Source organism: Nilaparvata lugens, chromosome 9 (assembly GCF_014356525.2).
Source record: "Nilaparvata lugens isolate BPH chromosome 9, ASM1435652v1, whole genome shotgun sequence".
NCBI classification, from domain to species: Eukaryota; Metazoa; Arthropoda; class Insecta; order Hemiptera; family Delphacidae; genus Nilaparvata; species Nilaparvata lugens.
In genome coordinates this window covers 1881705-1909451 of record NC_052512.1, presented here as the reverse complement: position 1 = coordinate 1909451, position 27747 = coordinate 1881705, and the positions used below count along the sequence as shown (strand labels likewise).

The 27747-nt window shown below is 34.9% G+C and overlaps 1 protein-coding gene across 3 annotated transcripts in view; it reads right to left on the bottom strand.

The window, feature by feature from the left end:
- LOC111059872 overlaps positions 1–27747 on the bottom strand; it is a 345846-nt gene that overhangs the window by 219129 nt on the left and 98970 nt on the right. The window contains exon 2 of one of the 3 annotated variants that reach the window (XM_039435379.1): positions 6962–7013. The exons of the other annotated variants lie outside the window; for them this stretch is intronic. The gene's annotated coding sequence lies outside the window, so the exon portion shown is untranslated. The remainder of the gene's footprint in view (positions 1–6961; positions 7014–27747) is intronic. 3 annotated transcript variants of the gene reach the window in all.

Here is a 27747-nt window from a genome sequence, read left to right as displayed (position 1 = left end):
TCTTCATTTCCTTCATCTTCTTTCCTTCTTTTTCTTTCTTGGTGTTTTTCTTCTTCTCTCTCTCTCTCTCTCTTAATGTTCTTCTTGCTCTTCTTGTTCAAGGGGGTGGAGGGTGGTTGAGGCTCAATGATTGGGGTTGCACTTACTTAGTGGCTGAAGTTAATGGTTGTCGGTCGGTCCACGGGGCCAACCATACTTAATGGATGCCATTTAAGAGTCTATGATATCCACTTTTCGAGGTTCCTTCTCTGCTTATTCTCCTCCTATTTCTCATTCTTCTTCTTCTTCTACCACTTCTACTTCTCCATTTTATTCAATCACTTATTTTTCTTCTCCCTCTCTTTCAACTAATTCTACCTCTTTTACTTGTTGTTCATGAGCGAGTTCTCCAACCCAGAGTATCACTACCATAACACACATGGAAAAATAACTACCTCATCTTTGTGGATCATTCACAAACTTGTCTCGTTTTCGAAAAGAATCATTCTAAGAGAAACAAGATTTAAAATTGGAAAAAACTGAAAGTCTGTGTTAAATAATACGTATAAGGCACGAATCTTAAAATAATATGAATAATTTTATAATTTTAATAATCAATCAATAATTTTATTCAATTCAACACAATATAGATAAAAGTAGCCAAAATACAACAAGACACAATCAAACAATAGTTTCTAAAAAATACAGAAACAGGCATCATGGTGGGGTGTGCTGAAAAGAAAGAAAGGAAGAAAAATACCTAGCCAACTGTTTTCCCATGTAAAAGGTAGGTAGAGGGTATAAAAGTAAGGAATGAATGGTGAAGAGGAGAAGAAAAGGGAAGTATTGGAGAAGAAGGTAGGAAAAAAGAGAAAAAATGAGCAAAAATTGTAAGCGAGTCCACTTTAAACAAATGTATCTAAAAGAAATGGCCTTGCAAACAGTATAGGGCAGAAATCTTGAGATTCATACGTCGATATGGAAGAAAACGTTACTGTAGGTCCATGTTTTTAATTCTAGTTTAGTTTCTCTACTAATCTTAGAGTCTATGAGGAAGTGGTCCGGGTTTATTATTTTAGTGCTTATTTAGATCAACTGTTTCCTTAAACATTCAATATTGGTGTGATATGTGACAAATCTATTTGCAGTGGGCCTTAAATGATAATTTATAGACAATGGAGTTGAAGTGCGAGGAGAATGGGATCATATTAAGAATTAATAGGCTATTTATTGAGCTTATTAAGAATAAATAGGCTATTTATTGAGCTTAGTTCGAGTTTATAAATGATGTTTTGTATCAACGCCACCTGATCTTTTATCATAGCTCGTTAGGAATACAAACACTGTACTAGTACAAAATACAAACCCACTGCCCTGTAATCAAGTTGTAGCCTCTTCAACACTACAACCTAACATTTCTCATCTCTCCTTCCCCTCCTACAACTCCATCTCTTTCACTTCCACCTGTTCGTCTTCTTCAACACTTGTTTTTCTCTCCTCTCATAGCCAACATCTCCTCCACCTCCTTCATTTCGATTTCCTTGTTATCATTATTTTCAGCTCCAATTTCACATTCACCATCCTTTACATTCTACGTCTCACACTTTATTCCTCCTCTATTCACCACCTTCTTGTTCTTCTTCTCCTTCTTCTTCATCTTAATCTTTTTCTTCTTCTTTTTTTCTCACTTTTCTTCTTCTTCTTTTTCATCACTGTTTCTTTTACCATCTCTTTCTTGACACTAATATTGTCATCATTCTTTCACTGATATGTCCTCTTTTATGACTTCTTTTTTTTCTTTCACCTCCAATTCTACCTTCCAATTCTTTTCTCTATCAGCACTCCATCTATGCGTATCTCTCCATACTCCGTTCATTCTGATATTGTGAACCAAACCGAAATCATCGTGGATATTATTCTGATTTTAATTATTAGGATATTGATCATTATGATTCTGTTTGAGAATGTCTATCGACAATTCTTGCTAAGGAAGGGAAATTTAGGGCGTATGATGGAGAACTCTACTACTTGCAGACTGAATATAGAAAGAATCACTTCATAATGTCAATTTTTTCTAGTCCCTAGATCTGTATCAGCGAACTTAGATAGTTCTAGCTTAGGCTAGGCAAACACCAGTTAGTCAAGACAAGACAAGACATGATCAGCCACGTTCAGTCACAATACTCCACAAAGTGCTTATGAAGACATATCTAATTGCAATGACTAATCAGTGTGTATTGCGTCAACAGCAACTATGTAAGTATTGTGGACTAAACGTGTCTGATCATGTCTTGTCTTGTCTTGACTAACTAGTGTGTGCCTAGCCTTACCCGGCCATTTCTGTGCTCACATTTGACAGCACATATGACCTATACCATAGAGAAACAATAGTGTAAGTAGATATCCATGGTATAGGGAATTTATGTCGCAACTTTTACTGTTATCTCTGTTCTATTACTGTCGATTATTGTCATTTTTTACTGTTTTTTTGGGGTGATAGTGTATGAACGGCACAATTTGAGAGACTACCAGCATCACACAGCTGCATAGGAAAGAACTACGTGAACTATTGGCTTGGGATAACAGTAAAAGTTGCAACATAAATGCCCTATACCATGGGATATCTACCTATCGTTTCTCTATGCCTATACTCTGTCCAAACAAGCATGAGCTCTGAAGGATTAGGCCGACCCTCCTACTACTCACACACACAATTGTAGTCTCCTTTTGTGTGTGTGAGTAAAGGGACGGTCTGCCTACCTGTATACCACGTAGTATACATAGTATATCAATGGCACAGGTGTGCCTGCGCGCGGGGGAGCGAGGGTCGGCTTAATCTTTCAGGGCTCATGACAGTTTGGACTGACTATACCTAGCAGGTAGGTGGACAGGTAGGTAAGACAGGTACGTAGGTTTGGACAGACTACACCTATCAGGTAGGTGACCGGAACTTTGAGACCAACTAGGAAAAAGAGGGATTTTGGGACCAAGTCTGGGGTTTCTACCTGTGAGGTGATTAGCAAACAATAGGCCTTTTGACAGGTTCACGCGCTTCTGTTACTGAATGAAACCCATTCATTTTCAGAAATAGTTCTGTGTACAGAGTAGATAATCAATCTATTTTTATCACAGACTCTTCAGATGGCCTCTTTTCCAACATGTTATTAGCTCCAAGGTTTTTGATCTAATAAAAACTTGATATTCAAATTTTCCTGTTCGAGTAGCAGAAATAATTTTATTCAACTTTAAAATCTGAATGAATCAATATATGAGGTACTGTCTATTGAATAGATATTCATACATAGTTAATAGGTTCGCAGCTGACTAGCTAATTATATGTTCAATTCAATGCAATTCAAAAGTTGTTTATTTCATAAGTTATACAAGCGATTACCATGCTATAGCATAAAAATGAGAATACACTTTCAGTTATGTGTTCAATGCATTTTTGTTGAAGAACAAAATCTCCATCCACCTGTTGTAGACACCTGATTCTTCCTGTGAAGACTCATTCATCCTCTCTTATGTCAGAACCCTCTAGACCCAAAAGGTATTGGTCCCTAAAAGTATTGGTTCCAAAGCTCCTCGCACCATGAGGTAGGTTGCATATTATACGAGCATTGCAGCTTATTGGATTATTCATACAAAACATCCTACATTTTGTTTAATCTCTCAATACTGTCTGCCAATCTGAATAACACACAATGATGAGAATGGGCGAGTCATGGGAGAGTATTGTTGTTACATTTTCTGTTTTTCTTCCTTCTATTAAGGATAGTTGTGAATTTGGTAGTGTGGTAGCCTACGAATATTCAAACCAAAAACTGAAACGAATAGTTTGGAACAATACAATAAAAATTATTGCAATAATTAATTAATAATTAATCTGAGGGAAAATGGTATAAAATATTTCGAGTCATCTTCATCTAGGAGTCTATGCATCATCTCCGCTTAACCATAGATAAACAATAGCTCAAGTAGATATCCCATGGTATACTTTTACTGTTATCTCAAGACGATTATTATATATTACTGTCGGTTTTTACTGTTTTGTTAGGGTGAGAGTGTATGAACGGCACAGTATGAGAGACTACCAGCGTCACACAGTTTCACGGGAAAGAACTACGTGGACTATTGGCTTGAGATAACAGTAAAAGTTGCGACAAGGGATACCATGGGATATCTACTTACGCTATTGTTTCTCTATGGTTTGTTTATCTCTAAACTGCTAATGCAGTCACATTTTTTATCATGTGTTACATTTCGGGTTGAAAAGAACAGCCAAATAATATGCGTTTGAATGTAGCTGGTGCATATGGGTCTAAAAACAGAGCTTGACGGTTCACGGTAGATTGTGTGAGGTCTTACTAGTGAAGGTAAGGATAATCATTAATACCTGTACAATGAACCTGTTGGTTGGACTTCTATAGACTCAGTGAGTCGAGTAGATTGTTATAATATTTTTAAAATATTTCGAAATCAACGATTAAAGTTTTTTGATATAGGGAAACAATATATTTATAGTGATTCCTGTACCTAAAGGTGTGCCGAATGGGTTCCGGTGACTAGACATTACCAGGTGAACGTTATGCTACGCAGAAGCATATGCGCCATTACTATCGCTCTCCTCTGAAAATGGGACAGGTTCTACTTTCTGGCAAGATTTTTCCATCACCGTTGACAGTTTGAAGACTTACATTTAAGAAGCACATGTAGCATTTTTTGGGAACTATCGGCCGACAAAAAATCAATCAAAATCTGTGTGAACCCGGCCTAAGGAGTTTACCATATCGCATAACATTTTCAACGGTATCCTTGATCAACCCAATATTTCTAACTTGAGAGCCTACAGCACAAAACTCCATCCATAAGTAACATTGTCTTAATCGATTTTATTCTTCAAATTCTCAATAGAGCAGCGAAATGACACAAGTTGAGTAAAGTAAATATGTGATGAATGAATATATGAGTATATAGGTTGATATGTAGTTCTCCTTGACGCCGCCGCGGCGCTAATATACAGCCATTTTGCGGCTGCTTTTGAAAGATCGTAATCTTTGATGTTGAGAAGTGAATTATGTTTGCCGAGTGCAAGGCTGTTGTAACTTGCTTATGTTGTCATGTACAGTCACCATTTTTGCAATGTTTTATTTTTATGAACATGTTACATTTACTAGCCGTGCCTGTGTTCATTAGGCTCGCCCGTATCAATGGCAAGGTTGATAGTGATCGCTCGTAAATAAGGTGCGAATATTCATAACAAGTTGGAAGTACTAGCAGAGATACACAATTAATGTTATGTAAGTAGCTAAGTGATGTTTGTTTCTAGTGCTGATCTCTAGGGAGGATTTTAGAGATTTTCTCAAGTCTTGAAACTGTTTTTACCGGTTTTACGAATTTTGGTGAGAATATTATGTAGATAGCAAAACTATAGTCATCCGCACGAAAATATTCCGATGAAAATTGGAAGAGATGAGTGCAACGATGTCAAATGAGAGTTGATCAACGTTGTCAGCTGATTATAAATGGGATCTATACTTACGAAATTCTCAAAGACCTTAAAGAGATATAGACCCACAATGCCTATGCCTTCCCAATGATAGCTCTTACTTGAAATTGAAGGCCGCCATTGGGGTATTTTAGCACGAGATATTATATCTATATATTTGTAATACAATAGATCACAAAGGCATTGGTGGCATTGGTATGTAATAATCTTATGGGTTGCCCCAAAGACCTTAAAGATGCATATCTCTTTAAGGTCTTTGGGTTGCCCCCTCAATGGCGGATTTCAATTCCAAGTACTACACTAGCGCTGCATGTGAGTCTATGCATCTTTAAGGTCTTTGGAAATTCTTATCTGATTCACTCACTGACTCACTCACTGATTACGATTTCTGAAAAACTACTGGATGGATTGCAACAAACTCAGAATATAGCTTCCTTGTAAGTCCTAGGTGCTCACTAGGAAATAATTTGGCGATATTTTAACTTTAAAGGTGGTTTATGAAAGTTTAAGTTTGTCTTTTAGCATGTATATTCTTCTCCATCTTCCAATCTCTTAATGTTCATACTATAATATGTCAATAGAACTACAATCTAGAGAGAGTACCTTTTCGGAAAAGTTGTTACGGTTGAAATTGGCAACTAAATTAATTAATAGTCTAATTTTGTTAGGTTGACAGTAAGTTGAGGATAGTTTCTAAACAAGATTTGAGTTCTTTCACTCCATTAGATTAGCACTAATTTGAAGAACTTATTTAAAATCTATTTATTGTGAAATATTTTGATTGGGTACTGCTACTTTAGGCCCCCCGCAAAGTAGACCCACGCTAAACCACGAAAAGCAACCCACGTCGTGGGATGCTTTGTAAACCATTGCTAGGCTTCTCCAGACATCTGTGTAATGATAATAATACATGCAATGAATAATCCAATTGTCAGCTGATTGATTATGAATAATTCTATAGCAATGATATAGCAAAACATCCCACGGCGTGGGTTGCTTTTCGTGGATTAACGTGGGTCTACTTTGCGGCGGGGCTGAATCAGAACTATACCCAGAAGTACAGATAATTTATTGAATCTTAATATTCCATAAAACAAAAATTTGACGACGGGGGTTGCTTTCATCAATCAAAAAATTATAATAATGATTTCGATTTAATCTGAATCATAAATTCATATAAACTAGCAATTAGTTGTCTATTCTCTCAAGAATAACATTGCTTTTAATTCCCGTAGCGAAGCTCGGGTGCCCTGCTAGTATTTTTATAATAAACTGAACGAATTGGCAAGGTCAAAGGGTGCGGGAGGGCGTCCTGTGCCTGACTTCAATATTTTAAAGATTTCAATTTTACTGTAGAATAATTTAGTAAATAAATCAAACCGGAGAACAGCTACTGTCAAAGAGATTCATAAGACAGTGGCTTTCCAAATTAGCTACAAATATTGTGAGTGTTAATTCTGCTCATATACTCACATTTATATCACGATGTATTGTATCAAAGTCGTTAGCATTGTCATCAACATACCTGAAAATAAAATGAACAAGTGAATAAGATGAGTTGATTATATTTAAAACTGAAAATATTTTAAAAAAACTGAAAAATTAATGCTCTAAAATGAAATAAAGATTGATCTAATGTCGTTATTAACAATTATTGTTATCGGATAAATTAAAATCACCTATGATCACCAGAAGAGCTATGTTCAATGTTTTTAGTCAAACGACGAATCTCTCAGACTGTTCCATGAATGGCCAACAGAAAAACTCGTTTTCATTCAGCATTTTGATGATTTGTTGCAATACTAAATTGTGACCGGTCGTCACATGTTTTCCCATGATTTCAAATTGAGCAAAATTCAGTCTTTCTTTTCAACCTTTTTCTTGCTTGTGGCATAACCTTTTTCCTTCTTCTCCTTTTCATAACCCACTCCTTCCAGCCTTGCTCTTTCCCCCTTCTCCTTGTTTTCCTTATTCCTTTTCTTCTTTCTTCCTATTTTTTCCTTCCATTTATTTTCCTTCCTTCTCTTCATTTTTTTGCATTCTATCCCTGTAATTCATTTTATTCTAATCAACTTATCTTATTTACATCTACTAATCTCCTACCTCTTCTTCTAATTCTATTGATTTTCTATTCCCTACTTTATTGCCTGAATCTTCATCTTGTAATTTTATTTTTTTCTCCCTAATCTTCTTTTCCTGCTTCTCTCCTTTTTAGTTTCTGTTCTTGTAGAATCTACGGGTGGTCAACTTAACATGAAAATGCCAATAACGTAGTTATTCATATAATGGGATGAAGATGGCCCTATACGTTTCTATTCATTTATAAAATTTAGTATCATCCTTCATATTTTATTTCTATTTTTCATAAGTTATTTCTTTTTCCTCATTCCGTCTCTTCTCCACAAGTTCTTTTTGCACTATATTCAATTCATTTTCTACATACTAGTCTTTAACTCCTACTCCTCCTCCTCATTCTTCTTCCTCCAGAATTCTAATATATTCTTTCTTCCTACATTCTCTGTCTCCATCAATGACTGGCTTCTCCCCTTTCTCACATTTTGTTGTCCTCTTTGTTCTCCTTATCCCTCACCTATTTCTTCTTGCTTTTTTCGTGTTTTGACATATTTTCTGTCGTCGCTTCTTCTCCTTATTCTTTTTCTTCTACTTCTCCTTCTCCACCTTCTCATCCTCTTTCTCCTCCTCCTCCTCCTCCTCCTCCTCCTCCTCCTCCTTCTTCTTCTTCTTCTTCTTCTTCTTCTTCTTCTTCTTCTTCTTCTTCTTCTTCTTCTCTTCTTCTTCTTCTTTTTCTTTGTCTTCTCCCCCTTCCACTCCTCTTCCACCTTCTATCCTGCTTCGAGTGAGATGATGAAAGATTCCAGTAATAACGCATCACTTTGTCATTTACATAGAAACCTGACGTCGAATTTGCATAATAGATGTAGTTTACAAACTCTACCAACAGTGCACTCTGCTAATTCAATTCCATACAACTCGTAAATTGATGTTGTTGACAAGACATATCAATTTATCACATTCATTCTACAAATATCGTGTAAATTTGTTTTTTTGTCGGCATTTGATGGGAATTGAGAAAAATTCAAAGGAATTCCCAGCTTTCGTTCTAAAAAAGATTTTAGGAATGGATATTTCTTCAACTCTTCCACTTGACGTCTTCAGGACTTGTATACTGACTCATGTTCTACCACAGACTAAATGAACAGATCTCTGGTTCTTGTGTGATGATTTAAACAGGAGTACTGGGAACTTTGGGACCAATACATTTTGGGACTAACTGGCTCCGACCTAAGAAAGGATGGGTCTTCGCAGGAAGATTCAGGTGTCTCCATCAGGTGGTTCTTCAACACAAAGGCGTTGAACTCCTAAAATTAGCAAGTCAGTTGCAGGCCTATTCAACTATATAAATCAAATATACTCATTGGGTCACATGAATAAAGTTGAGCATTCGCTTATACTTCCAAAATATTGAGCATATGCTTCATTTTCTATGAATAAACTTGAGAAAACCCCTTTGCTCATGCTCATCGAACCCTTTCGGAAAGGCCGACTATTGTTTTCTAATCACATCGCAGATAGAAACTACAAACTTGGTCCCCTAAATTCCTAGTTTTCCTAGCTGTCTCAAAATTCCAGTTCCCAAAATTCCGGTCACCGTTAACAAATTTTGACCAGAGAGTATAGAATGTAACATTCATATACATGAGTATATTATGCTACATTCTATCCTCACTTGTTACGATTGTGTGAGCGGTAACACAATAATTGCTTTTTGTACAGTATACCGCAAAAACTATCAAGAACATAAAGAAAAAAATCTAGTGTGGCGCACTCACACAACTTTCCTTGCCATTATGAAGATATCCATTATACTCGAAGGTACATTATTATAATATCATCTGTAAAAATAATTCTCATGAACGCTCATATTCAGTAGCTATGAATTGCCTGGACTATAAAAGAAACATGATACACAGTGATCAGAAAATGAATGTTCGCTGCTTGCTGAATAGACAAACATCCATCCACACTACTCGTGATTCGGCGAGTATGCTTGGTGTTCGCCAAATCACACAACTTTCCTTGCCGTTATGAAGATTTCCATTATACTCGTAGGTACATTATTATAATACCATCTGAAAAAATAATTCTCATGAACGTTCAAATTCAGTACCTATGAATTGCCTGGACTATAAAATAAACATGATTCGGCGAGTATGCTTGGTGTTCGCCGAATGTCGCATGTCTGGAGCCGGCTGAAACAACGAGCACGAATGTTCGCTGCTTGCCGAATACCAAACATCCATCCACACTACTCGTGATTCGGCGAGTCGCTGCTCGGTGTTTGCCGAATGACGCATGTCTGGAGTCGGCTTAACATTACATCAGGGTCTTCTACGTGATAGTTTTCAGGAAAATAATTTGAAATTGATCAGCTGAGGACATAAATTCTTCTTCTTCTTCTTCTTCTTCTTCTTCTTCTTCTTCTTCTTCTTCTTCTTCTTCTTCTTCTTCTTCTTCTTCTTCTTCTTCTTCTTCTTCTTCTTCTTCTTCTTCTTCTTCTTCTTCTTCTTCTTCTTCTTCTTCTTCTTCTTCTTCTTCTTCTTCTTCTTCTTCTTCTTCTTCTTCTTCTTCTTCTTCTTCTTCTTCTTCTTCTTCTTCTTCTTCTTCTTCTTCTTCTTCTTCTTCTTCTTCTTCTTCTTCTTCTTCTTCTTCTTCTTCTTCTTCTTCTTCTTCTTCTTCTTCTTCTTCTTCTTCTTTTCCTTCGTCTTCTCCCCTTCCACTCCTCTTCCACATTCTATCCTGCTTCGAGCGAGATGATGAAAGATTCCAGTAATAACGCATCACTTTGTCATTTACATAGAAACCTGACGTCGAATTTGCATAATAGATGTAGTTTACAAACTCTTCCAACAGTGCACTCTGCTAATTCAATTCCATACAACTCGTATATTGATGTTGTTGACAAGACATATCAATTTATCACACTCATTCTCCAAATATAGTGTAATTTGTTTTTTTTTTTGTCGGTATTTGATGGAATTGAGAAAAATTCAAATGAATTCCCAGCAATCGTTCTAAAAAAGATTTTAGGAATGGATATTTCTTCAACTCTTCCACGTGACGTCTTCAGGACTTTTATACTGACTCATGTTCTACCACAGACTAAATAAACAGATCTCTGGTTCTTGTGGTGATGATTTAAACAGGAGTACTAGGAACGTTGGGACCAATACATTTTGGGACTAACTGCTCCGACATAAGAAAGGATGGGTCTTCGCAGGAAGATTCGGGTGTCTCCATCAAGTGGTTCTTCAACACAAAGGCGTTGAACTCATAAAATTAGCAAGTCAGTTCAGGCCTATTCAACTATATAAATTAAATATACTCATTGGGTCATATGAATAAAGTTGAGCATTCGCTTATACTTCCTCACCTCACCTCACCTATGGTGATAGGGCAAGGAAAGTGAAAAGATAGAGAGAGAGATTTCATGTTCTATCCTTTACAATCCACCGTAAAGCAGCTTCCACATCATCTATATTTTGTCAAAATAATTCATATAACTTCTGTGCACTCACTTTCAGTGATTCATGCTTTTTCCAGAATCATTCTGCTACACTCTGAGTGACGGGAAGGGAAATTTTGGATGAATGTCATTTCCACGAATAAATTTATGAAACTAGTAAGATACTGACGAGAAGATAATGTATTCAGTCATTGATTAATAGTAGTAGCGTTTTATGGTGATGCGTTAGTTCATCGACCTTCTTTTTCGAAATCAAAGTCCAGAGACAAGCCTGGCGGAAACTATGTAGCAAGAAAACTCGAAAACTTAATGAGAAATGGACACGAATGCCAATTCGAGTTTGGAGAGAGATCAGTCTGAATCTTTCGCTAATAATAGAACGGTGTCCTAGGCCTACAGCAATAAACCTGTGTCCTCCTTTCTGGCATAATGGCGTTTACAGAATATCTCAATCAAAGTTTAGGACTGTAGGAGAAAAGACGTTATTCATGGGAGGTTATTCAGGCGATCGCATGTTCCGTTATCGATTGACGACGAAATTATCATCTGTTTCTCAAGGATGAATAATTATTATCCCTTTCATGTCCTTCAGCGAGTTTTACCAGGGATGAGACCTAATGCAATCGAATTTTTATATCATAAACCTACTATGTTCCAAATTTCGTGAAAACCGTTAGAGCCGTTTTTGAGATCCGTTGGACATAAATAACCATATAAAAATATATACAGAAATTGCTTACTTTATATAATAGGATACAATCTCAAGGGCCGGTTTATGATAGTCGCAGTTTTCATGATAATCTTTATTTTCTCATTTCTATAATTGGAAACGTTTTTCCTTGACGAAATGAAACATTCCTAAATAATTCAAAGTAGCTGAAACTTTACACCAATTTCTCTTTATTTTATTTCGTGTTCAATTGTCGAGTTTTTCGAAATTTAATTTAAACATTGACTGCGACTACGCCCCGTTTCGGAAAGCAAATTTTCAGACTCCAGCTGTTTAAAGTCTAGAACTTAGCTAAATCCTGAGCTCGGAACCGGCCCTAATTGACAAGTAGTACAAATTCACATAATCATAGAATACCATAATATATGAAACATGAGCCAAATATTTATTGGAAAATATGATTTTAATGATCTTGTGATATATTAAACACATTTTACTCGTGTTTGAACAGTCTACATAAATAAATATACAAATTATCGGTATGGTATTGCTATACGAGGATTATTTTCAGCAGCTTGCAACTGGATTGTAGAACGACACACTCATAATTCGCGAGTTATATAATTTGCTCTTGACATAGTTGTTATAATACTAATTCCTCGATAACGGGGACCAGTCAGCAGTCAACTTCATCAATAGCAAACTGTAACCTGTGTCGATTTAGTTCTTATTTTAGCCATGGCCTCAAAAAATATTGCCAATTTTTCCATTGATTTATCATTAGTCTCCAGACAATACTGGGTATTTGCGTTGGTGGTTCCAATTATTTTCGGTATTTCTATGTGCATTTATCATACCTTATTTGATTGTCAAAAGAGGAGAAGGAATAAGAAAAAATTAAAAAGAAAGGAAGAGAGAGATAAGGAAAACATTAGATAAAGTTTGAAATATCTAGTTGACATGTGTAATGTGTTTTATATTATTTTATATTTGATTTTATCGGTCGAAGTGAGGCCTACTTTTCATTTAACCAGATTATAATTACTTCTATGCGTAGGTGCATTGTAGGTATGCATGTATGCATTTTCGTTGAAGAGCGGAGATGGAATTTCTTGAGATTTGGCAGGAGTGTTCTTTTTTAAATTGCGCTTTGAAGGAGAAGAAGATAGAGAAAAAGAAGAAGAAGATTGATTGACTGATTGATTTTCATTATGATGCGCAAGGTCGTGATAGACCCATTGCACTGAACCGCATCACAATACATAATCAAATAAACAAAATAGGCCTATATATGATATATTGTAACACAAGATATAAGTATTGCAAATGAGAATAGTTCATTGTGAAAAGTGAAAATATAATTATACTAAGGCCCGATTGCACAGTGACAGTTCAAACTAAATTTCATTTTAAACTAGATTAAGGCCAGCCGCAAAGTGGATCCACGAAATACCATTGCTATAGAATTATTCATAATCAATCAGCTGACAAGTGGATTATCCATTGCAAGTATTATTATCATTACACAGATGTCTGGAGAAGCCTAGCAATGGTTTACAAAGCATCCCACGGCGTGGGTTGCTTTTCGTGGATTAGCGTGGGTCTACTTTGCGGCGGGCCTAAATCCGTATCAAGTCTCGTTTGTTAAAATGTGTTTCATTTTGAGTTTAAGCTACCTGCTGACTAAATTCAGTTTTAGCTTTGACTGTGCAAACGGTCCTAAGAGGAAGATATAATTATTGATGTAGATATTACCATAATTATACCAATTATGATTATGATTCACATATGATTATTCAAGTTAATACATCAGTTGTTTTTGTTAATAACAGTTGAGTTTATAATGGAGTTCAATACAAGATGTTTGTTATAAAGAACGTATTTAATTTCATACTATTTGACTTCGTACCGCCAAAATGTCAATGTATCTCATGTCACATTTGACTTTATTTGGTGAATCATGAAATTTATCTGACAATCAATATTTTCATTTACATCTCAATATGGACTTCCTATGTGCTTAGTCATGCAGCATTGATTTATTATTCCGAGAACATATTCTTCTCAATCAATTGGTAGTAATCTATCAGTAAAGTGTTGAATTTCTCAATTCAATGTATAGGTCTTCTAAGGGAAGATTATCTACAGCTGGTACCAATCAACTACACTAACTTCAACTCCAAACTACTGTTTTAATACCAGTACATAATGTATCACAGGGAGACGTGTTTATGATAAAGCTGGTAACTTTAGATACTCACTTCTTCTTATCATATTATCACAATAATGATCTTGAATCTTGATCATCTTTCCGTTCTTCGGTAGCCACGCGGCCGAAAATTTCGTAAAAATAGTTCTGTAAAATGGATTAATAAATAATTATTATGAGCCCCCTATTAGAATTTCTGGTCAGAAACCATCCTCAATATTCACACAACATATTCCCAAAGTTTCATGCCGTTATGTCAATTAGTTTTCAAGTCTAGAGTGAACAATAACCAACACACAAACAGACATTCATTTTCATATATATATATATATATAATATATATATATATATATATATTATATATATATATATATATATATATATATATATATATATATATATTTTTTAAGACATAATAACTGGCGACGAGAATGGTCAAATTGAGATAATCAAGGTAGATGATTGAAATAATGTTATGGAAAAGAGAGATGGAGAAAAGAAACAAGGGAAAAATAAGAGGGATGAGAAAGAGAAAATAGAATGGAAGCTAATTCGAATCGTTAAGAGATAAAGAAGAAGAGAAATTGAAGAAAATATATAAATGTGAATTATCAATTCAATTCTTGTTTACACCTACTTATGAGTCAATTTATTTGATGAAGAAGAAGAAGGAGAAGAAGAAGAAGAAAAAGGGCTTAGGTAGGTGAAGTAGCAAGATATAACTGGTTGAAATTTACTTAGAAATTCAAGCTGAAGAAAGAATTCAAGTAGGAGAGTGTTATACACGTATATTATTGTATACAAGTATAGTGTATATATAGTGTATATAGTGTATACATGTATATCATTGCATACATGATACTGATACCACTTCTAAGGTCCACGTTATAATGGCAGTGTTTGATCAGCAATGGTATTGCTGTCCTTGTCTATCATTCAACAAAGCGGATTGCACTATCTCCCTCTCACTTTGAGCTGTTGCCAGATTGGCTTTTAATTAACAAAAGCCAGATTGGCTTTTAAGAATTAATAATTAACAAAATATTTCATCTTAATAATGAAAATTCATTGTAAAATTATTAAGAAATACAATTTTTCGCTTAATGAAATATAATTGATTATTTTAAACGAGAATGTAAAATTGATATTACATTAATAAAACCTGTATCAGCTACCGACAAGAAGGCATTGACAAGACAGTGAGAATCGGCAACGTTGTTCTCCTATCTTTCTCCACTGCCATTATTGACCGAGCGAAGTGAGGTCTAAGATTCAAGACGACGGTTTGGCATTTCTCTTAATGTTTAAATGTTTAAATGTTTGAATGTTTAAATGTTAAATGTTTAAATGTTTAAATGTTTAATGTTAAATGTTTAAATGTTTAAATGTTTAAATTTTTAAATGTTTAAATGTTTAAATGTTTAAATGTTTAAATGTTAAATGTTTAAATGTTTAAATGTTTAAATGTTTAAATGTTTAAATGTTTAATGTTTAAATGTTTAAATGTTCAAATGTTTAAATGTTTAAATGTTTAAATGTTTAAATGTTTAAATGTTTAAATGTTTAAATGTTTAATGTTAAATGTTTAAATGTTTAAATGTTTAAATGTTAAATGTTTAAATGTTTAAATGTTAAAATTTAAATGTTTAAATGTTTAAATGTTTAAATGTTTAAATGTTTAAATGTTTAAATGTTTAAATGTTTAAATGTTTAAATGTTTAAATGTTTAAATGTTTAAATGTTAAATGTTTGAATGTTTAAATGTTTGAATGTTAAATGTTTAATGTTTAAATGTTTAAATGTTTAAATGTTTAAATGTTTAAATGTTTAATGTTAAATGTTTAAATGTTTAAATGTTTAAATGTTCAATGTTTAAAGTTTAAATGTTTAAATGTTTAAATGTTCAAATGTTTAAATGTTCAAATGTTTAAATGTTTAAATGTTTAAATGTTTAAATGTTTAAATGTTTAAATGTTTAAATGTTTAAATGTTTGAATGTTTATATGTTTATATGTTTTGTATGATATTCATGAAATTGGACAGGTATGTTCCTTTTTGAATTACGCGTCGACGTATATACAAGGTTTTTGGAAATTTTGCATTTCAAGAATAATATAAAAGGAAAAAGGAGCCTCTTTCAATATTAGAGTAAAAATCAGACTATAGAATTATTCATCATAAATCAGCAGCTGCTGTCTAGTGGACTATAATACTACCCGTTCAAAAACATCGAACATCTTGAAAATGTATATTTCATTAACGTTGTGGACAGTTGCAGCCAGACCTGATGACAGCACTCACATTCCGGGACGACACGTCACGGTACGATAGAAAAAAAGCTCTATGTTAATTTAGGATTTTTTTAGACATTTTTAATTGATAAATTATTTATTAATTTTAGAAAACATAACAACATGTCAATGTAACTTACTGAGCGCGAGGTCTACTGTTCACAGAACTACTAGTAACGTCGACCTCACTATACACATCTTCACATCCAATACTGAACAGTAGCTTGGAGAACTGATCCACAAAGTAGAAGATTGCTCTTACTTCTTCTCTGTGACTGGTCCAAACTGAGTTCCACACAGAGTGAATAGCATAAACTCAACGAAAGAACTTCATAAAGTTGTTGGAAGAGGGTCCTTCTGTAGCAAACCTGTATCCAGATTTATTATTCGGGAGCTGATCTGCAGATTACTGTGACTATTCACTCAATATAACTCTAGCAGAAGAAGAAAAGTCAACAACAAATGAAAAGAAAAAGGAGAAGAAAAAGAGGGAAGAGAATGGGAGGAGCTAGTAGATATATTATGAGGTTGAGGAGGAAGTGAAGAAATGTGTTGACAATAAAAATGGAAGGAAGAAGAAGGAGAAGAAGAAGAAGAAGAAGAAAAAAGAAGAAGACGACGAAGAATATAAGAAGAAGAAGAAACAGAAAAAAATTGAAAACAATACGAAGATAAACAAGAATAAGAACAGAACAAAATTTTTAAGCGAGAGAACAAGCAGTAAAATCATGAGAAGAGTTAGAACTTAGAAGACTAGTCCAAAATATTATCAGAAGGTGATAAAGAAGTTGTTTACCAGACAACACATAGGAAATTCGAGCTTAATTGTTGTTATGGGCTGCAGCTAGCAGTATACAATGCAGTCGCCTAATGAAAAAAGCTCCTATAGCGATTTACGAGTATTTAATTTTATTATTATAGTCTTCTCAATTTCTAGGCTGTTGTATTGGGAAGGCGGGCACAAAGATTCCTATCTGCTGACTGTATTTACGACTCTTCTCAACTACACCCTGAACTCTACTGCAGGTAGAAGACAAGATATAGTCTGTGTGAAATAAGTCGAGACTTGGCTCTACATTCGAAGAAATTACAGGTTGCCTAATCGTGTAAAATTGCAACTCTCCCAAATTTTGAATTTAACGTCAGAATTTGATGTAGAGTATCATCCCCGATATCCTAGGCAATTTGTTGGACACACGTTGTTTTTCGACTTAACACAAAGCAAATACAATAGCAACGATTTGCACTACAAAGGTTCAATGAAGGCTTTTGATGGAATTAATTAATTCATTTATTCAATTATCATTCTAGACCCTCTCCATAATCAACTATAGGGTACGTTTATGTCGGAGCTGCGATTAGTGATAAAAGCTGCGATTCTAGCAACGCGTAGATAATACCAACGTGCTTTCTAATAGGCCTGTTTATGTCGGAGCTGCGATGAAAATCGATCTTGGGTCCTGACCATCGATAAGAGCATCGATAATGGCTCGGTCCATTTTCGAAGCTAGTATCGAGGCTAGTATCGAGTTGTAGACTACAAAGTACAAACATGGACAAATATTTTTTCATGATTTGGGTGATTTATATGTGGAGTTTCATAAGCAAGTGACATTTTCTTTACTTTATTAAACTATTTCTTATTCATTGTCAATGATAATGATGAAACATAATATAGACCTTGATGTATGCATTTCAAGAATAAATTCAATTGTTTCTATTTTATCAAAGAATACTGTATAACTTTTTTGTATAAACCTACTTACCTTAATGTTAGCATTAATCGCTCCTCTGCCATGATAGGACTTATGTAATAATTATTCCAGTCCTTTTGGAGATTATTGGAAACTCTCGTCAAAATGTAGCGAAAGTTTCTATTTACATTCTCATTATGGTCAAAATTTTTTTTTGGATTCTTAAATCTTTATACAAATGATGATACTCCCCAAATACATTCCTCTCCACATTGATAGGATGTGCATAATATTCACGTTCTCTACAACCAAGTAAGTAATGCTTTACTGTATTCGATGCAAAAATAAAATCTTAATAAAAATAATCTCAAATTTTTAATCAGAATCACTCATTATAGCATACACAAATTGGTTTTTCAAAACATGAACTCACGAATCAAGCTTTAAGCACGACTGTCGGCATGAACACTGAACAGTCGATAGAAGCTGAGCGCTACTCCCTACTAGCATCGCTTCTCTCATCGTTGTTAGGATCGTTTATCACAGCTCCGACATAAACGTACCCTAAATAAATTGCTCAATTGTACTAGTTGACCTAGCCAGGGGTGCCCACAGCATGTTTTGAGGTCGCAAGTTGCGACATGAGGCTGAATTTTGGGGGGATTTTTGGAAAAAACTAGGAAAAATGGGGGGATTTTCAATACAGTTTTTAAGTACCTAAATGGATACCAAATTTTGAGAATTTTGGGGGGGGGGAATTTTGCGACATGGACCATTGGGGGGATGGGCACTCCTGGACCGAGCGAAGTGAGATCTAAGATTCAAGCCGACTGTTTTGCATTTCTCTTTATGTTTATATTTTTGTTTATATTTATGTTCCGCATTTACAGCGAAACGCAGCAATAGATTTTCATGAGATTTGACATGTATATTCCTTTTTGAATTCCGCGTCGACGTATATATGTATAGGGTTTTTTGAAATTTTGCATTTTAAGGATAATAAAAAAAAGAAAGGGAGTCTCCTTCTATCGCCAATATTACCGAAAAATCAGACTATAAAATCATTCATCATAAATCTGCTGTCGAGTGGATTATTAATTGCATGCAATTAATATCTCAATGTAACTTGGTAGAAATTCAGCTGCTGTGTGGACTTTTAATATTGCTTGCCGCCATGCCTCATTGAATGCAATTTTTATAGACTATTTAATATTTAATGAACTATTGATTGGATGCAATTAATAACTAAAATAACATAGTATTGTCTCTCGGCCTTTCTCTGCTTTGAATTTGGGCTGACCTGTTGCCAGTATGTCTTGAAGGAGATTAGCTTTTGATGTTAGCATTTTTGATACACCAACCCCAACAGCCATCAGCCGTTTTCACTCCGATATCTCGCTGACACGACATACAGACAGGATTTACTCTGATGGACAGTAAGTCCATCCGTATAAAAGGAGGCTGTGGTTTATAACTGCACGAGATCTACTGTTCTCAGAACTAATAGTAGGATGAATTGAAACATCACTCTCTTTACCTTCTCCAAAGTTGGGTTTACACCAAAGTTACTAACAAAATGTTAATAAATTGACCCTTATAGATTCTATTAGATTGAACGGAACTTGACTAACACATATGTTCATCATGTGTATGATAAGTTATGTACAATCTGATAGAATCTATAAGGAGTAAGTTACATTTTGTTAATAACTTTGGTGTAAATGCAGCTTCACCTCCAACAACTTTGAGGAGCTCAATGATGTAGGTTGGAGAGAGAAGATTTGGCAACATACTCCCAAATCAATAAATAAGCTGCGGTTAGAGTTGAAACATGTTAGAACACATGTTACGTGATACGCTGACATACGTGCTTGGTGCTCGACTGTCACTGTTATTGGTTCGGTTTGGTGTCTTACGAGAATTAAGAATTGCCAGATCGAGTTTTATCGACTCGCAACACGCAACGCACGATTTTTTATTTGGAGAATGAATTCGATTGGTCCTGTACCGCTATATTGACTTCTCATGTTCCAAATCAAATATAATTTGAGTACAATTCAACACAAACATTTATTACACCCGTTATCAGAGATTCAACAGAAATTATTGTTTGACGAGAGTATCGAGATTTTGTTTTCAATATTTTCATGGAAATAAGAATACATCAGATTGAATACATCGTAAATTATTCCAATTGCCTTGTTGAACGAGCGTTAGTGAAGCTCTCACTTTTGACGTACTAGATCCCAAAGTCATTTTCTGCCTGTTTGTATGTTCGACAAGAACTTTAGAGAGAATTAATCAATCAGCTTCAAATCTTGAACACGAATTCTTTAAACCTTTAAACAACAAAATTAACTCACTCCTACGTCTTTTTGCAGAATATATAAATAACATTGAAAGTGCATAAGAAAAAATTTGTTTCGATTTATCATTTAGCTGGAATTTTGTGCAAGCTTTTTCTAATTATTTTAAGAAGCTGATGCTATTATTTGGCAGTTGTCACACAGACTGTCAGGCAGACAGACTTTATACGCCGACACATGATTTCAGCTGAATAATACACTACATAAGTTCTATAAATTTTATAAGTTCTATATTAACTCGCTTCCGTTAACTTTTGTCTGCATGTCCGTAACATACACGTAATTAATACTTCTTGCTATGATTTTTTACTTTCCTTGCCCTATTACCATAGGTAAGGAAAGTATTGCTTTCCAAAAAAATTAAGGTACCCCAATTTCTAAATTTCTATACGTTTCAAGGTCCCCTGAATCCAAATAAGTGGTTTTTGGGTATTGGTCTGTATATGTGTGTGTGTGTGTGTGTTGTGTGTGTGTGTGTGTGTGTGTATGAGTGTATGAGTGTATGTGCGTCTGTGCACACGATATCTCATCTCCCAGTTAACGGAATGACTTGAAATTTGGAACGTAAGGTCCACACACAACAAGGATCCGACACGAACAATTTTGATCAAATGCGATTCAAGATGGCGGCTAAAATGGTGAAAATGTTGTCAAAAACAGGGTTTTTCGCGATTTTCTCGAAAACGGCTCCAACGATTTTGATCAAATTTATACCTAGAATAGTCATTGATAAGCTCTATCAACTGCCACAAGTCCCATATCTGTAAAAATTTCAGGAGCTCCGCCCATCTATGCAAAGTTTGATGTTAGATTCCCAATTATCAGGCTTCAGATACAATTCAAATAAAAAATTCCAAGTGGAAAAGATTGAGCATGAAAATCTCTTCAATTAATGTTCAGTAACATTTTCACCTAAAATTGAAAATAAGCTCGAAATTCGAGAAAATGTTATTATTTCAATTACAAACTGTTGGCAACTGTTGATTCTATTAAATCATTCACTATGAAGAGATAGCAGACTTCATGTGTCTTCAGCGTTATTGTCCTGTCACCAGCTGGCTTGAATCTTTGAATAGTAGACTTGATATGCGCGTGTACACTAGCGTCAAGTGATAAACTTTCATAACGGCACGGAAAATTGTGTGAGTGCGCCACACCAGATTTTTTCTATCAAAGTATTAAAATGTGAGTAGAAGCTACTATTGGGCTAAGCGCACACCAGTTAGTCAAGACAAGACAAGACATAATAAGACACGTTTAGTCACAATACTCCACATTGTTTCTTATGACGCAACTCACACTGATTAGTCATTGCAATTAGACATGTCTTCATAAGCAACTATGTGAAGTATTGTGACTGAACGTGTCTGATCATGTCTTGTCTTGACTTGACTAACTGGTGTGTGCCTTGCCTTAGTGTTCACTAACACTTGATTCTTCAATGTATAGGTACCGCACTCATTTATTTTATTTTTGTATAATCTATTAATACATTCAAATATTGAGATCATTGAAACGATTTGAAATATCGATTAGCGGGTTTCGCCATTAATTTTCCTTTGAAAATCATGTATCACATATTCCCATTTGAAAAAATTAAGCTAGAATAGAAATAGAGTTAAAAATATAATTAATCACAAGTTACGGAAATCAGAGATCAATACAACAGTTTCTTGAGCGAGTTCTTTAACTCAGGGGGTCTGTAGTATTTTTGTAGCTGAATAAACTTTATTTAAGCTTGGTATCTCATATAAAGGTATAAAATTGGGGTTGAAACATCATTTTCATCAAATCTATGAAAGCTTTTGAATCAAATTTCTAAGGATAAAATTATCAACGAAGACATCAGAGTCTGTGTTACTTGTTTGTGTTTTTTCAAGTACATTCAGGACACAACTATAGTAAACCGCACGGAAATAGTCCGATGGAAATTGGAACAGCGCTTCTTTACGCTCTTCCCCTATTACTACTTTTCTTTATTTTCTCGTATCCTTTTTCCAAGGCTGTTTCACAGTCCGAACTTGTGCATGGATGATAGGAGATGAGTGCACTTCAATGAAATGAGAAATGGGTGGGCTCCGAGCCACCAGGAAGCGATTCTCAAACTCATAGATCATATTTAGCGGAGTCGGCTCCACAATGCATCACCCTCACCAACTGGAGTAGCAGGAATGTTAAATTATATTTTTATTTCAGTGATAATTTACCAGCGAAACCACGAACCCAACAGCTTCCTCCTGTTCTTCATCATCATCATCATCATCATCTTCATCTTCATCTTCTTCTTCTTCTTCTTCTTCTTCTTCTTCTTCTTCTTCTTCTTCTTCTTCTTTGTTGTTTTGTTAGGTGCTACATCATGAACCGCATTGGCATTCAATGTGCACACACACACACACACACTTTGGCGTGTTACTAGAATGATAGCACGATCGATAATAATATTCGGTAGTATGCTTGCCTTTTCGTACAATAACTTTCAATAATTGATTATTCCGAACGAGTTCCACTCATTAGTCAGCCATGCGATGACCCATCGCTCAGTTTGTCTACATACACATTTATTTATTATACTACTTGCACGTGCCTTCCACAATTCTCCTTCTTATCCGCTCTTTCTCATTCTTCTTCTGCTCCACTAACTTAACTTTTCCTGACTCTGTCTACTGTTGTCTCTAATGATTCTACTACATTTTCATCATCTCTTCTTCCTCTACTTCTTAATCTACTATTTCTTCTCCCCAAACTCATCAATTTGTTTCTATTACATTTGTGATCAAATTTAATTTTTCTTTTCCTATTTCCACATCTAATTCAATGAATTCTCTATTTTTTGGATACTTTCTTCCTCATTTCTGCTGCTCTACTATCTACAATTTCTTCTTCTCCCTATTTCTTGTGCTTTTTGTAATTCGTAATTTTTCCCACAAATTCTACTCCTTTCTTATTCTTCTGCACTTTATGCTGCAATTCTTCAACTGGAGCTCTTCAAGAGAACTTGAAAAGCGCAAAGAAGAAAGCAGTGAATGTCTAGTGAGGTCCTCGTTATAATGGCAGTGTTTGATAAGCAATGGTATTGCTATCCTTGTCCATTACCATTATTCAACAAAGAGGATAGCGCTATCTCTCTCTCTCGCTTTGCTCTGTTGCGAGATCGGCCTTTAACAATGTAGAATTAAAAATTAATTAACAAAGTATTTCATCTCAATTATGAAAATTCATAAAATTATTGAAAAATATAATTTCTTGCTCAATAAAATATAATTGATTGTTTTAAACGAGGATGAACAATCAATATTACAATAATGAACCTGTATCAGCTACCGTCTATAGAAGGCAAACAGACAAGACAGAGGATCGGCAACGTTGTTCTCCTATCTTTGTCCACTGCCATTATAACGTGGATCTCACTATATTATCTTTTCCTACTTCTTCAAACACTACTTCTCTTCAGTAGGTTTTTGGACGTAGATTGCCTCCTCGACATTTTCTGTTGTGGAGAGGTCACAAAACAAATCTCTTGTATAGGAGGGCGCTGTACGAAGCTGATTTTTGTCTAAATTTTTTTAATAATTAATGGTGATTTGAGTGTGATATTTTTGGTTTTTATTCTGTTTTTAACCGCCAAAGTTTAAAATTCTTAGGTTTCGTTGTTTTTTAGTGAAAATGGACTAAATTTTAGAAAAGTGAAACCATAACCCTATTTCGGACATTTAAAATGTTATCTAAATTTGGGAGAGAAATAGTACAAGGAGTATCCTTAGTTTTTCTCTCCAAATCAGTGCTACCTTGTAAAAATTTCAAATAAAAAATAAAAATTAGGGAGGGAGGGTGCGTCCATGGGTTTGAGGGATGGTAGGCACTTTCATCATATTCTTCTTTATATCTTGATTTATCAACTTCTCTTTCTCTTCTAATATGAAACACCTCCCACTACCCCTTGTTATTCTTTTACTCCATCTCATACATCACCTCTCCAATTCCCTTCACCTTATACTTCATCACCTTCTCTCTCACCTCCTCCTCTCATCTTCCTTATCGTGCCTCGCCTCCAACAAAGAGAGCACCGACACACTCGTTTGTAATGACCGAATAATGAAGAGGTTCACTTTATTAGCTAATTTGCATGTAGGAGAAATTTAATCAGAGCTTTTTTCACGTCTCTCTCTTCTCTTTTTTATTGCTCCCGTCTCCAAGTTGACCTGATCGATAAATTTCTTTAAATCATTCACATACATAGTTGAGTCCGGGAGAAAAAATGAGAGAGGAGTTAACGATGGAGAGAGAAGGAACGAGAAATAGATACAAGTGACGATAGGGTATAAATGTAGAGTGGAAACTGGAATGTTTCATCTAAATGAAAAGCCAAAGCACAGAAGAAACAGATAATACTTGTTCATTACCTACTTTCTTTGTTCATTGTATCACTTTACATTTACATCTCATTACTTCCAGCAGGTAATCCGTGCTGCACAAGGGTCTATTCAATGCTTGACAAACTGAAAACTTGACTTACTAGAATCTTGATGAATTCATAATAGGCCTATAACCATCCTCGGTAAATTAAGAATTAATAGTCAAAATTTCAAGTTAATCAGTGTAGTAGTTCAGACGTAGTGATGAGTTATTCGTGAATTTCCTATCCCGTGTGTGTAAATATAAATTTATATCAAAAACTATTGAATTGATCAAAATTTTGACCCACACATTGAGCAATCAAATATTCAGTTTTCAATTCTTTGAAAAAAGCCAATATAGAGGATCATTTGAATTCATTCAGAATCAGTAAACATTTCTGAAAGCAGCAATAGTAAGATTCACTCTACTATCAGCATTTCATGTGAATGAAAGCTATGCTTGCCATTTATTCAATGCTGACTGTTTAGAGTGAATCTCCCCAAAGTCGCTCAGAAGCGTCTCCTTGATGTCCTGGCTGTATAGGCCTAAGCTGACGAGAAAATATCAATCCGAATTCAAGGTTCCAAACACAACGCTATTCCTCTCCAAATATTACTTTTCTTTTCTCTCACTCACTCTCTTGTCTTTCTTTCTCTCTTTGTCTAACTATCGTTCGGGAAAGTTTCAGATATGGATGGCAATAAAATTTCGAAAATTTCCATCGTCAGATTATTATGTGAACGTCGATAAAAATTCTGATCCGCTCAGTGATGGACTGACAAAACCAGACAAATTCCATCTCAAAGCTGTGTTTCAGCCAGACTATCGTCTGTTGATTGGATAAATTCATTAATTTATGAGCCGGTGGTTCTACTTCTCACTTCCTCCATTATTTCTCCTGACTCTTCTCTTCTCCACCAACTCTTATCACTTTGCCTATGCCATCATCATCATCATCATCAACATCAGTGTTTATCCTCTTCATACACCTTCTCTCATTTCTACTTTCCATCCAATTCCTCATATAAGAATATCAGGGCACCGAGCTTCGCTCGTTATTTATTTATTGATTAACAGAAAACAGTTCTTTAAAATAATTAGGGAAGACTAACAGGCACAGCCCAAAACTCTTTCTTCCCCAAATTTTGATTTATACACTATAAATATTTCAAAAAGTAGGTTATGTTCCATTAACTTGAATAATTCAGGTTCAATTTTCAGTCCAAACAGGAAAGTTCTAATTCAGATTGTTGACAAACCACATTGAATAACAAAATAACACTCACTAATCACTTAAAACTGTAAAATAATTATTAACTTTGAAAATTATGATATACTCTAATTTAGAATGATACACCATGTGATGTCAACAAATCAGATTATTTTGTTGGAGACGATTAAAATTTCTAGATATTTTTTCTCGTGAGATACGGTAAGCTGATTGATTACACAGCTGATCTCCCACACAGGTACACGCATCTTCTGTTATCGACAGAAATTATCATGTGTTTTTCCAAGGATGAATTATTATTATCCTTTTCATGTCCTTCAGCAAGTTTTCCCAGGGATGAGACCTAGTGCAATCGAATTTTTATATCAAAAAACCTACTATGTTCCAAATTTCGTGAAAATCGTTAGAGCCGTTGGACATAAATAACCAGATATAAAAATAAAAATATAAAAAAACGGGGCACCGAGCTTCACTCGTCATTTCTATTTATTGATGAACAGAACACAATTCTTCAAAATGATCGTGTTTATATTTTACAGCTGGCTATACGTCAGCTTATGAATTGCGGGGATGAGATATTTTGATTTTCTACAGACCGAGTGCGTCTCACTCACTTTTCCATTATCCTTAGACGACATAAGTCTCAGCTGTTTTTCCAAGGATGAATTATCCTTTTCATGTCGTTCAGAGAGTTTTCCCAGGGATGAGACCAAGTGCAATCGAATTTTTATGTCATGAACCTACTATGTTCCAAATTTCGTGAAAATCGTTAGAGCCGTTTTCAAGATCCGTTGGACATAAATAAATATAAAAAACCAGATATAAAAAAATATATATACAGAAATGGCTCGCTTAATATAATAGGATAGATAACCAAATATAAAAATATCTACAGATATACAGAAATCGCTCGCTTAATATAATAGGATAAAAGTATATAACTCACTTCATCTGTCGCATTTTCCATTTCCTTTCATTATTACTATGACCTTCGGCTTTCCTTGCTCTAGGTGAGGATTTTTCTAAAGAAGGATTTATTGAATTTTTCAAATTCGATTACACGTTTTCTTGTACTATCTGGAGGTGGAGACATTTCCTCCTACAATTTATGTTTATGTCACCTGTATGTCTCAGGTAAGCCAGAACCTCCGTAAACAAAGCCATAGTGCATTCGTGTGACGTCAGCACAGGTAGGGCTCCTACACCAATGAAAATTCGTTGATTTCAGCAGATCTATAGCAGTTACTGTTTTTATTGATGTAGGAGCCCTACCTGTGATGACGTCACAAGAATGCCCTACGGCTTTGTTTACGGAGGTAGTGGGTAAGAACCCAACTTGAATTATTTAGGCACTAATTTTGTTTGCAAAACTTACAAACAATCATTTATTCAAATTCCAAACTGTTCAAACATCATTTGATAGGAGAAATTTACTTTCTTGTGTTTCATTGGAAGAATTCATTCATCTCTATTAGCCACAAATCGCAAGTTCAGGTTATGAATAAGGCCCCAAATTTACGAATATCTGCGCGGTCTTCAACATAATTTGCGGAAAATAAACAAAGAAAACGGACAACATTTGACCTTTTACCAGCCCAATTCAAGCTCTCTTATGTTTCGACCGTTCATTTATCGTTACTTTTCAGTATGCAAATCGTCGCATGACTGTTCATCACGTTCACAGTCTCACAGTCTTCCGAGAATATAAAAATAATGTGCACATATTTTAGCAAAAAGCCAGAGCTTAGCGTCGAAGTTTCTGGTCTTATCTTGTATCGGACGTGTTGAACCCATGTATTACGTCCAGCTACAAGATGGACAAGCTTAATTAATTCACAATATTCTCGATATCTATTCT